Raw genomic sequence first — 12,714 nt, forward strand, 5'->3', positions numbered from 1 at the left:
CAAGGCCCAGGATGGTTTCTCTTCGGCTCCTAGGGCATTTGGTTCACTCCCTCTATTGCGGCTCCTATCATGTCCCAGAAGTCTTGTATGAGCTGGAACTTCCACCATATGTGGCCCCATGACCCAACCTCCCCACACCCCCTCCAACACTCTGTCTTCGCTTGAGGGTATATTTTGCTCAGGGCTTCCGCAGTAAGATGCTATTGGAACATTAGTTTGGTCCAGAATTCTTGTAGTTGAATTGATTTTGTGAGGCCAGATATGTTGCCCCACAAACATTCCCACTCCTCGTCTTCTATCTGGCGTCCCACTTTTGCCTTCCACAGTTTCATGTACCTTCTAGGCCCTAGTGCCTCATTTAGCTTTATGAATTTGTACAGAGTTCCTACCAGATTTTTATCCCCTGCGCTTTCTGTTAAAACATTTTTGAAGGGTGTCAGGGGCCTCAAAGCAGCTTTCTTTGTCTCAGGGTGAATCTCTCCTCTCCCAGCGTGAGGTCCTCTTTGCACTGGATGAATGACTTGATTTCCCCTCCTTCAAACATGTCTTTCAACTTATGACAGCCTGCTCCTATCCATTAGTAAAATCCTTTTCCTCCCACCCCTATGGAGAACTGTGGATTGAAAAATATTGGTGTAAACGGCGATGGGTATGTCGTTAGCTCCAGCCTAGTTACACACCAGTGACCCTATCAAGCTTTCATTTAAATTTTGAGGCCTATCCTCCTTGGGCATCCATAACACTCACTTTAGGGGGTTACTAGTTTTTCAATCAAAGTTTTTCCATCGAGGGTTCGTTCCGTCTAATCTTTTCCAATGAAAGATGTTTCATCGAATTGCCATACAAGTGCAAAGTGTTTATGCATCGAAACCCTTTCATCTAATAGAGTTTCGTTATATAAACACTTCACATTTTTTGCATGGAAAGTCAATGAAACAAGCATAACGTTATAACGTCACAGGCAGCTGTCCAGTGCGGAAATCTATTTCAGCTCTTGACAGCTCCCTCTAACTTGTGCAGTGTGCACTTATATTTTATTTTTTAATGGAGGGGTGCCCTCCAAATCCCCAATAAAATAAAGGGGGGTCCCCTCCAAATCCCCAATAAAATAAAGGTCCCCAGTCCTAGAAAATAAAATGAAAGTGCACACTACACAAGTTAGAGGGAGCTGTCCAGTGCTGAAATGTATAAAGTATTTCAGCACTGGACAGCTTCCTCTAACTTGTGGTGCTTATTGTTTATTGGGTGGTCCCCCTCCAAACTCCCCTCAAGCTCCAGGGGTCCCACCCCCAAACCACCCTCCAACTACCATTTTCAAAATGTAACCCTTTCCTCGACTCATTGAATTTCCAACCCAAACATCCATTTTAAAGGTATGTTTCAGTTGGAAATCCATCGAAATTCATTCAATTAATATGATTTTCGATGGAAACGCATTTCAATGAATTAATTTTGATGGAAATTGATTTGATGGAAAGACTGCATACCACTCTAAGGGTCCTCCCGTTAACGCTTGTTCATGTGTCGCCACCCCTTGTCTCTGTCGTCTTTTACCCAGTTTCTGATTACTCTAGTTTGGGCGGCTAGATAGTAGGCCCACATGTCCGGAGCCCCGAGGCCCCCCGTTCCTAGGTGTTTGCATCAGGCTCCTCGCTACTTTGGCCTTTTTGCCATTCCACACAAATTTCCCTATGGCCCTCTGAAGTGCCCTAAAAAGGGATTTTGGGACTGTCGCCAGGATTGTTTAAAATAGTATAAGACCTTGAGTAGCATGACCATTTTTATTACATTGATCCTGCCCAGCCATGATATCCTGAGCGGGCTCCATTCCTGTAGTATTTGTTTTAATCTGGCCAGTAAGGACGGGTAATTTTCCTGGTACATTAAGTCAATCTATTTAGGGATGTTGATCCCTAGGTATTTTATCACCTTGGGCTCCCAGATATATTGGGAAATGTTTTATATTGGTTCTGTGCGGGAGAGCAGCATGTTGTCCGCAAAGGCTGTTATTTTGTGGGGCTACACCCCAAAAGGAATTCCTTCTATGTCCTTGGTGGCCCATATTGTCGCCAACAGGGGTTCCAGAAAGTTCACATACAACAGGGGGGATAGTGGGCACCCTTATTTCGTACCTCTCGTCACCTGAATGGGGTCGGACAGTTGCCCGTTTATCAGCAGACCTAGGGAAGGATTGGAGTAGTTAGCCCTCACTTTTTTTTAACATTTTCTCCCCAAATCCATCCTCCTCATTGTGTGAAATACGAACCGCCATTCTACGCGATCAATGCTTTTTCTGTGTCTAGTGCGAGGAGGAACGCTGGGACCTTTTTAAGTTAACTTTTTCTAGTAAGTGTACAACACTTCTTGTGTTGTCTCCACTCTAGCTACCTCTTATGAAGCCTGATTGGTCTGTATTGATTAGTTTCGGAAGGAGAGGGTCTAGTCTAGAGGCCAGAATTTTTGTGTATATCTTGGCGTCCGTATTTATTAATGCTATTGGTCTGCATGATTTGCAGCTTTCGGGATCTTTGCCCGGTTTAGAAAGGCGTACCACTTTGGTTTCTTCCATTGTTGGTGTGATCTTCCCTTCTCTCCCGAACTTGTTAAATAGTTGGACTAAGTGGGGGATCAGCTCTTCTCTGAATATTTTATAAAGCCGTCGGGCCCGGGGGCCTTGTTGGAGGGCATTGAAGCAATAGCTCTGCTGCACACCTCCTCTTCCACTATGTCCTGATCTAAGGACTGGGCTTCCTGATTCGTTAAGGATGGAAGGGGAACCTTTTCCATGGATTTTAGCTGGAGAGTCTTGTGGCTCTTCCGATTTATACAACTCCTAGTAGAATTCTACAAATTCCTTTTGTATCTCGGATTGATCTGTACTTACTCCCCCACTGCTTATTTTGATTTTATTAATTGTTCTTTTTCTTCTTTTATTAGGAGTCTGGCCAGCATCCTGTCAGCTTTATTAGCTTTAACATAGTACTTATGCTTAAGGTGTAACAATGCCCTTTCAGCCTCCCTCGTCCGCAATACTTCCAGTTGGCCCCTTATTGATCTGTATTCTCTCTTAACGCCCCACGTGCCCACCCCCCATCTTACCCATGACCTGTTTCAATTTGCTCTTTAGGTCCCTTTCAAGCTACCTCCTTTCATTGTCCCTTCTTGCCTTTGTTGACTAGAGCTTGCCTCTAACCGTGGCCTTCAAAGCGTCCCACCTCCAGCCTAGGCTTGTGTCCCCAGCTTTGTTCAGAAGAAAGAATTCTACTATTGCCTTCTTTATCTTTTACCTAATTAGCCCATCTTTGACTATGTGTGCCGGGAATTTCCATTACCATAGCCCGCAGGATTTGGCAGTTCTACCATAAGTTCACGTGACAGGGGCGGGTCCGACAGAGCCATTGCCCATACCTCCATTTCCGTTACCTCCCCTAATAGCCCCCAGGATATCCATACGTAATCCATCCTCGAGGAGGTCCTGTGAGCGTGAGAGAAGAATGTGTAACCCCTTGCGTTCACCTTCTTTTCTCTCCAAGCGTCCACTAGAGCCAGCCTATCTATGTTGTCCTTTAGTTCCCTCGATGGTCCCCCCTAGGTGCTCTGTCTACCCGCGCTTCTGTCAGTTTGTGGGTCCCACGTGATATTCAGGTCCCCATTAGGATTATAGGCCCTGTGGTGAATCCCTCTAGCCTGTTCAGAATTTTTTTAATGAATTTGTCCTGTCCGGAATTGGGCGCAAAGGTGTTGGCTAGCGTGTATATCTCTCCCCCTCATTGCGTTATTATGGCTAGTTACCTCCCACATTCGTCCTTTTCCCAGCCCGTGGTTGAAACGTTCTGGGAGGAACGTATGGCCAGGAGAACTCCCCCTTTTTTCCTTTCCTCGTTAGCCTGGAACACCTTGCTGTACCCTCTTATTCTGACCCTGTCTGCGTCCTTGGACTGTATGTGTGTCTCCTGGAGCGCTATGATGTCCGGTTGCTCTCGATGTAAAAACCTTTCAAATTTTTTGCTTTTTAACAGGGAGTTCAGGCCCCTGACATTCAGTGTCATTAAGGTTAGGTCATTACTCCTAATCGACCCAATTGTGTAGCTCAAGGTTCTTCCTGACCATTGTTATGTTTTGGATGAGTCCCCCCCTTCCCCTCCCCCTGCTGGGTAGACTCAATTGGCCTCAAGCCCCTCCTGCTGTGGAAACGTAGGTATTGATTCCTTTCCTTGCCCCAGCCCTGCGACATGCTGGCTTTCTCCAGCCCATTTTGAGATCCTCTGCCCCCCCATGTAACTATCTATTGAAGTGGTAGCCCTCCCCGGGCTTTCATTTCACCTCTTGGTTTCGGGCCCCTCTTGTCGCTTTTTCGTTTCACTTTGGACCATTCCCACGTTTTCTTCGGTCCAGGGCTCCTGCCTCCTCTAGTGCGTGGCTCTGGGTCCTTCTCCTCGATTCCCAGGATAGGCGCACCCTCCCTGCATGTTGTAATTGAGTGTTGTTTTCCCTCCCATTCAAATATCAGGCCGAAAGGAAATGTCCAGCGATATCTGGTGTCTTTCTCAGTCAGGGCCCACGTTACAGGGCTCATTTTCCTCCTTTTTTATAAGTGTTGTGTAGGACAGGTCTTGGAAGAGTTGAAGCTCTGTTCTGTTGTAGTTGATGTGTTTCGCCCTCCTCGCTGCTTGAAGGATCTCTTCCTTCTGGCCATATTCATGGAGGGCCGCCAAGGTGTCCCTGCGCTTTGGTCATGGTTCTTTTCTTTGTGGGCCTACCCTGTGGACTCTGTCCAGTTTGAGCTTGGCGGCCCCTTCCAAGTCTATTAAATCAGCAAAGATTAGCCTGACCGCTTCCTTAAGGTCCCTGTCATGGACTTCTTCAGGGAGGCCTTTGATCCGGACGTGCAATCTCCTGGACCTGTTTTCCAGGTCCTCAGCCTGGAGTTCTAGGTTGTACATGGCTGCTGCCAATTTTTCCACCAAGTCCTCTGTCTTCCTTGCGTCCTCCGCCAATTCCTGTAGCGCCGTCATGTTCATGTCAGTCCTTTCTTCCAGCCTACTTATGTCCCCTTTTATGTCATGTAGGGCTGAGGCCCAGTCCTCACTGATCTTGGCCAGTTGGGATTCTACCGTGCTTGCTATTTTGTCCCCAAAGTCCTGGAAGTACTGCCTGAGATCTCTTGCATAACTGTTTGGGATGCCCCCTGCCTCCTCTTGTTCTTGCCTGGGCTCTTGGGATTCCTGGGACCCGTCCCCTTCAGACTGGGCTTCCATGTCCTTCCCCCAGAGTTTGTGGAGGAGGCCCTCCTGGGCTTTCTTTTAGGATTTTTGGGAACCTTGTTGATCTCTGCCCTTGTTCTTCGACATGCCTTCTCTCGAAACCCTGGGGGTGTGTCCCCACTTGGTTTGGCATCCCTGATTGGAGTGGCAGTCACTTACTGCTGTTTCGCTGGCGATTCCCCCCTTTTTCGCCTGGGTCACCTTCTTCTGCTTCTTCTTGCCCACTGCTATTCGGTGGACCTTTCCCAGTAGGGAGCTGGGGGGTACCAGCGGCGGGGTGGCCCTCCCCCGGAGTCCGAGCTGCTGGACACCCCTTCCCTCCAACTCCCCCTCTATCTGGGGCTGCTCTCGCTCTTTACCCCTGGCCTGGGCGTGCCACTTCGCTCCCCAAGTCCTTAGAGGGGCTCAGCACCTTCGTATGCTGCCATGTGTGTGGGAGGTGCCAGGCACTCTACCCTAGGCACTCCCTGTTGCTGATACCAGTCCAGATGTTGGTTAGAGGGTGTTGGGGGCTGCTTATATGGGGCCGTGCTCCCGTCGCACTGGGCCCCCGTGACTTGTGGCCTTGGCCCTTCGTGGGCCAAGTTTCGTCCTGATTGAGTGATGCAGAGGGCCCCCAGTGCTCCACCCCCTCAGGGTGACCCGATTCCACAAGGCGCTCCTGCTCCTCCTTTGCGGTTCTCCGTGGCCCAACCTCTTCCTGCTGACTGGCCGGGTTCGGGATGCCGCTCCGACCAGCGTCCCAGGATGACCCGGTGTAGATGTATTCTGGCTCCCTCAGGCAGCGGCTCCTCTCGTCTTCTCCCTTTTCCTCTACTGCCGCGGTGTCTCTTTGCTTTTTGGGGGGGGGTTTGATGGGCACCCCTGGGCGGCTCTTCCTCTTCTTCTCTGCTGCTTCACAATCCACTGCCCGTCGGCCCAGGGGCAGTGAAGCGTCTCACACTCCGGAGCTCCCACAAGCCCTTTTGGTGGTGGGCCCGGGCGGGATAGATGGTCCCCACGAGATCCCCCTGGTCCCAGACCAGCGGCGCCCTTTCTGGCGGATACTCCAGTGGGGGGACTCTCGCTTCACCCCCCCACTGCTGGTGACATTCTCGGGGAAAAGAGTCTATGGCTGGCCCGGCCGGTCTCGTCGGGGGCCGCAGCGCCCAATCCTCCGGGTTTGTCTCTCCTTACTCACTATGCGTGGTGGCACCTCTCTGGGCACGGGCCGATCTGCTCTTCAAGGCCTGGGTTGCTATTGCCCCTCTAACTCCTCAAAAGTGCTGTGAGTGGCCTCTAAAGCTGCTCCGATCGGCTCCCGCGTCTGCTCGTTGCTTCACGCCCAGGGAGGAGACACTTTATCTGCTATTTTTCCCAAGGGTGTCGGGAGCACTGCATTCAGGGTCCTACCACTACGGCGGCCATCTTGGAAGTGGGATTTTTTATTATTATTTGCTAGGCTTTTATACAACAAGTAAATTGTGTTTCAAAACGCCCACAGGGCAACAGGGATGGAACATGCGACAGAAAACAATTCACTGGAGGATAAAGACAAACCAACTAGGCCTTGTGAGCATTCAGAGCGTCCAAATACAGAAAGAGGAGAGGGGAAGGGGGAGAGGGAGGTGAGTGCTGGAGTGCCCGTGTTCGTGAGTGAGCAGCAGGTGTAAGTGCCCAGTGTAGGAAGTGCTAGGCAACATTCAGCTGTAATACATACATGGGTAAGTGCAGCCCTATAGTGGCAAAGTCCAGTGTGTGCCAAGGCAAGTGCTGTGGGCGGGCAGAGGCTGAAGGCGATTGGGTGGGGGAGGCAGGGCCCCGTAGGACACATAGGGCCCTGGTCACCAATCTCAGCAGCTGTGGAATTAGCAGAGGAGGGAAGAAAGAAAGGAGGAGGTGAAAAGGAAAGTCTTGAGCAGTTTCCATAATTTGAGGAGATCCGGCTCAAGACGAAGGGGGAGGGGGAGGATGTTCTATAAGAGGGAGCCAGCTGAGAAAAGAGATTGGCCACCGGCCCGCTGTTTAGTGAAACGCTTGACATACAGAGAGTTGGCACCCGAGGAATGTAGAGGTCTAGAGGGAGAGTATTTAGGGAGAGCAAGTTGCAGATAGCGAGGTCCCTGCCCCCAGACAGCCTTATGGATGATGCAGAGGGATTTGAACTTGGACCTTTCAGCAACCGGGAACCCGTGAAGAGTTTTTAATGGAGGAGCAATGTAGTCCCTGGGCTTAAGGCCAAGGATAAGTTTTGCTGCCCTATTCTGGATTAGCTGAAGGGGTTGTAGGGAGGAAGAAGGTAGATTCAAGAGAAGGCTATCGCAGTAGTGTAGCCTAGAGAGAGCCAGAGTTCTGGTAACATTGAGCTTCTGGGGGAAAGTGAGAAAAGGGAGAATTCCTTTGAAGTTGAAAGTGGGACTTCTTGGCAATGTCCTGAATGAGAGGGAAGAAGGAGAGAGAGGAGTCGAGGATGACTCCAGGGTTTCTGGCCTCAGATGAAGGAGAATGGGCAGAGCCCATAGAGGATGGCCAGAGTGAGGGGAAGAAAGAGGGAGCAGGGGTCCCAATAGGAAGAATCTTGCTGGCATTGAGGCAGAGATCTTTGTAAGTGCACCAGGACTGGATGGCAGATAGGCAGCCGGGGATTGTGGAAGAAGCAAGAGGGTCAGCAGAAAGATTGAAGAAGAGTTGTGTGTCACCTCCCTAGCACTGGAAGTTAGGGGAGAAGGAGGAAATGAGGCGTGCCAGTGGAGCAACATAATTGTTAAAGAGCCAGGAGGAGAGATTGGAGCCCTGGGGGACACCATAGGTGGAGAAAGAGGTAGGTGAGGAGATGGTGCCCAGAATAACCTGGGACAGACGGTCAGTTAGGAAGGAGGTCAGCCAGTCCAGTGCCCTCTCTGAGATACCCAGGGTGTCATGGAGCTGTTTTATGAGGATGGAGTGGTTGACTGTGTCAACGGCAGAGGAGAGATCAAGTGAGAATGAGGACAGCTGGAGATTTAGAATCCAGAGATGCGATCAGTGCTTCACGGGTGTTCAGAGGAGCAGTTTCTGTGCCTTTGGTGGCTCAGAATCCAGATTGATGGTTGTGGAGAACGCCAACAAGTTCAGCGTGTGAGGTAAGTTGGGGAAGGCCAGCTTCTCCAGGAGTTTCCTGAGGAAGGGGGTGATGGAAATAGGGGGGTAGTTGGCTGGACAAGTAGGGTCTGCTGAAGGTTTTTTTCAGGAGGGGCCGCACAAGAGAGTGCTTGAGGGAGGAGGGAAAAGATACAGTAGCAAATGCGTGGTTGCAGAAATCAGCAAGTGCAGTGGCAAGAGAGCCAATGTTGTCCTTAATGGATCTGGAGGAGCAAGGGGAAACCTGTTTGGAGGAGACCTTCATAGAACAGACAACCATCAGGTGTGACAAGGGAAGAGGGAGGGAGGCTTAGGAGGCAATGGGGAGGGGTTGGGGGAGAGGGTAGCAAGGGTTCTCAGGATGTCCAGAGTTGTTGTGGTGAAGTGTGGGGCCAGTGCTTTGCAGAGGGCCTGCGACAGAAGAAGAGAGGAGGAGACTGCAGAATGGCTGGCTAGTTCCCTGCAGATGTTAAAGAGTTCAGCCATGTTGTTGCATGCACCAGATACCCGCGCCTGGATGTGGGTCCTTTTCTTGGCACGGATGGAGAGTCTGTATTGTCTTTGGAACAGGTGGTAGGTCAGTTTGTCAGAGGGTGAGCCTGAGGTTTGCCACTTCCGTTCCGCAGCTCTACACTTGCGTTTCAGGGATCCAAGTTCAGAGTCGTACCAGGCATTAAGTTTAGAGGCAGGTTTCAGGCAGATCCTCATGACTGGGGCAAGAATGTCCAGAGTGTTAGTAATGGCCAGATGGAGGTTACTGAGAGCAGAGTCAGAGATAAAGTCTGGGATGGGAGCGGGGGGGGGGGTGAAGGAGGATGTGAAGGCAGTAGCTGACACTCGTTTCATCGGGCGGATGTTCGTGAACGAGGTTGGCAGGGCTGTAGGAGGTGCAGTCAGAGGGCCAAGGGGAAGCAGGTAAGAGGAGAGAGAGTGGTCTGACCAGGAGAGAGGGGTGATCAGTGGGGGGGAGAGTGAAAGGTCAGAGTGGATGAGGACATCAAGGGTGTGTTCGGCTGAGTGGGTTGGACCAGAAGGGAGAATGGAGAGGGAGAGTGAGGTGCAGAGGTCAAGGAAGAGAGTGGATGCTGTGACAGAGGAGTTCAAATGGATAAAGTCACCCAAGAGAAGGAGTTTAGAGGTGGTTGTGAGGAGAGATGAGCAGAAATCATCTCATTCAGAGGGTGGTAGTGCCAGGGGGTCTGTAGATAGTGGCAATAGTCAGAGTGGAGGAGGGGGAGATGACCAACTTACAGACCAGGCTCTCAAAGGAAGGGTAAGGCTGGGTGGGTATGGGGGAGGAAGGAATCCACTCAGGGAAGATTAAGGCAACCCCACCGCCAGCACGGTTACATCGTGGCTTGGAAATGATCTTGTAGCCATTGGGGAGAAGGGAGTCAAAAGCAGTGACTGAGCTGGCATTGTCGAGGTCAATGTCTTCAAGAAGGAGGCAGTGTTTGTTGACAGAGCGAGCGTAAAGTGTGGCCAGGTGAAGGAGGTCTCCGCCTTTGTAGTTGTTCCGTGGAGGGGTACAGGGTCATGCTACACCAGTCGGAGGATGAGGGAGAGAGAGAGTGGTTGGGGGAGAGGCAGGTGAGGAAAGGAAGTTAATGAGGGATGGCAGACGCCAGTGAAAGGGAAGGAGGTTGGGTTGAGGGCCCTGAACCAAGATAGTGCCAGTGTGGTAGACATTAATGATATAGCAGGAAGATTAGAAGCTTGCCAAGAGGACGTCCCACTTGGTCCCACCATTAATGGGAAAGGATGTTAAAGGGGAGAGAGTACAGATGAGATGAGGAGTCCATAGATCTGAGGAGGGGACATAGAAGTGGATATCGGTAAAGACCTGGCTGGAAGCTGCGCTGACATAGATGTCTGCGATGAGTAGGCCAGGGTTGGCGCTCAAGATGTCTTTTTTGTGCTTTTTCCTTCCAGACTTTGTGAGAGAGGGAGGGAAGATGATAGTATAGCAGTTAGAGAAGATAGGAGAGATGGTGAGTGCAATCAGGGTGAAAGAGGATGGTTGAAGGAAAGAGTGGTAGCTGGACTGCACCGTCTTAGCCCAAACTCACCAGGCGGCTTAGTAGTTACAGGAGAGGTACAAAAAGAAATGCAAAATATGGGGTACAAGATGTTAAGAACACAGACCTAGGTTCAAAAAACAAAACAAAACAAGGGCACAAAATGCAATGCAAAATATGGGGTGCAAGTTGTTAAAAAAGATACGTAGGTTCAAAAATCTCAAGTCAAGAAGAGGTAGAATATGTGAGGCAGGAAGGCAGAGTGAGAAAGTATGGTTAAAATGTGTTAGTGGAGGAGGCAGTGGAAAGATTCAGACATCACTCACTTCACGATCTGCTGGGAGTGTGGAGGTGCAGGGACACAAGTTTGTGTGGGCACTGACTGCATGAGGAGGCTGTTTCATGATTCAAAGGGGAAAAAGGAGGGGGCCCTCCGAGCCCTTCAAGGCCCGGACAGGCACAGACAGGGCCTTAGATGTGGGCCTTCGATGGAGGGGGCGGTGCTTCCAATTGGCTAATGTGAGGTGAGGCAGCCAATTACAGAGGGGGTAGCTTGCAGGCAATCAATGGCTTCTCGGCCCTAACCAGGGGCAGCCATCTTGGAGTTGTCAAATTCACAATTGGGCAATAATGGCGAATGGAATATGCCCCCAGGAAGGTTGCAAACCTTCACAGATGCCCCCAAACAAGAGTGCTCTGCTCTTAAAATTAATAGCGCTTCTTCAAAGGCTTTATCCAGCGTGTCACACACTTGGCAGCAAGTTTTTCATTAAATAGCTTTTTTGATTCCCTTCGCCTGGCTTGTGGGTTCCACCCAGTTTCTATGCAAATTCACATCTAGAATGGCTCTCTTCTCCTGATATAGATTTACAGTTTCCAATAAAACCAGGGCGAATGACTCGCTTCCCCTGGTGTGTGCAGTACAACTCTTAGCCCAGGACCAAGGGAATACCTCCCTTCTCCTGGTATTCTTTGATACTGTTCACCACAAGGCCAGGGGAATGATTCCCTTCTTCTGGTGTTGCTTAGTTCAGTTCACAATACGGCCGGGGGGAATGACTCCCTTCCCCTGGCATCTTTATCACAGCTCTTCATTTAGTACCAGGAGAATTACTCCCTTCTCCTGGTATTGCTTGGCACAGTTCTTTCTCACTGTTGGGGATCCAGACGCTTCTCTAGTGGCCAGTGGTTTCTTCGCTACCACTGCGCCGAGAACAATTTCATCTGTTGCTCACTTTCTCACTGTTGGGGTCCCAGACCTTTCTTTGCTGATTAGTGGTTTCCTCATTTCTACTGCGCCGATGGAACATTTCCTCTGATACTGTCTTTCTCACTGTTGGGGTCCCAGATCCTTCTCTGGTGGCCAGTGATTTCCACGTTACGACTAAGCCGAGGATTATTTCCTATAATACTCTTTTTCTCACTGTTGGGGTCCTGGCCCCTTCTCTAGTGGCCAGTGGTTTCCTCGTTACCACTGCGCCGAGGAAGATTTCCTCTGATGCTAGCTTTCTCACGGTTGGGGTCCAAGACCCCTCTCTCCTTATGCCTATTAACGTCCCTGCTAATACTGGGCTGGGGAAAAGCCACCTTAGCCTCTGTGTCAACCCCTGGGACCCCTTCGGTTTTCGTGTACCTCCCCTTACCGTTTACGGGGCTCTGGTACGTTGCCGGGACTTCCTTGGACTGGCGCACACTTCTCTGGCTATGTGGGCGTCTCTCCTATGCACATGTGGCTTTGCTGCATCTTCCTGGCTTTGGGATTCAGTCTGCCTCTACTTGCCGAGCAGGGACCTTTTTCAGCGTCCTCTTGCTGCTCTCTGCTTTTCCCCAGCTGTTGGTTGGCTTTTGAATCTACTGCGCTGGAGAATTTGGACGCTGGCTGCTTTCCCCAACAGGACTGGATACTGCTGTGCATGCAACCACTGTGCTTCTCGTTACGGTTGTGTTTGGCTCTGTGGCCGGGCTTAACACATCTAATAGTTCTTTGTTCCCTTACACATTGTATTCAGTTCCTCCCATGCAGATTGCACAAGTCCTTCTTTGTTCTTTGTTATTGACGTAATCCTCATGCCTCCGTGGGGCTACCTTGTACTAGTGTTATCACAGTCAATGATCTTTATGTCTCCTGTGTACTTCCTTGCGCCAGTACTTTTGGCTTTAGGCTCCATGTTACAATAATACATAGGCTTGCTTTCAATGTAGTGGCTCTGGACATTAGGGAGGGCTAAGGAATGTTGGGGAGTGACAACATTCAATGGGCTGTACCCCAGGTGATGGTTCTTATCCCCAGAGCCGGAGTCCCTCCCCTTGAGTTCCTCCCGAATTAAACGACC

Source organism: Ambystoma mexicanum, chromosome 11, assembly GCF_040938575.1.
Source record: "Ambystoma mexicanum isolate Mex_15411 chromosome 11, UKY_AmexF1_1, whole genome shotgun sequence".
NCBI lineage: Eukaryota > Metazoa > Chordata > Amphibia > Caudata > Ambystomatidae > Ambystoma > Ambystoma mexicanum.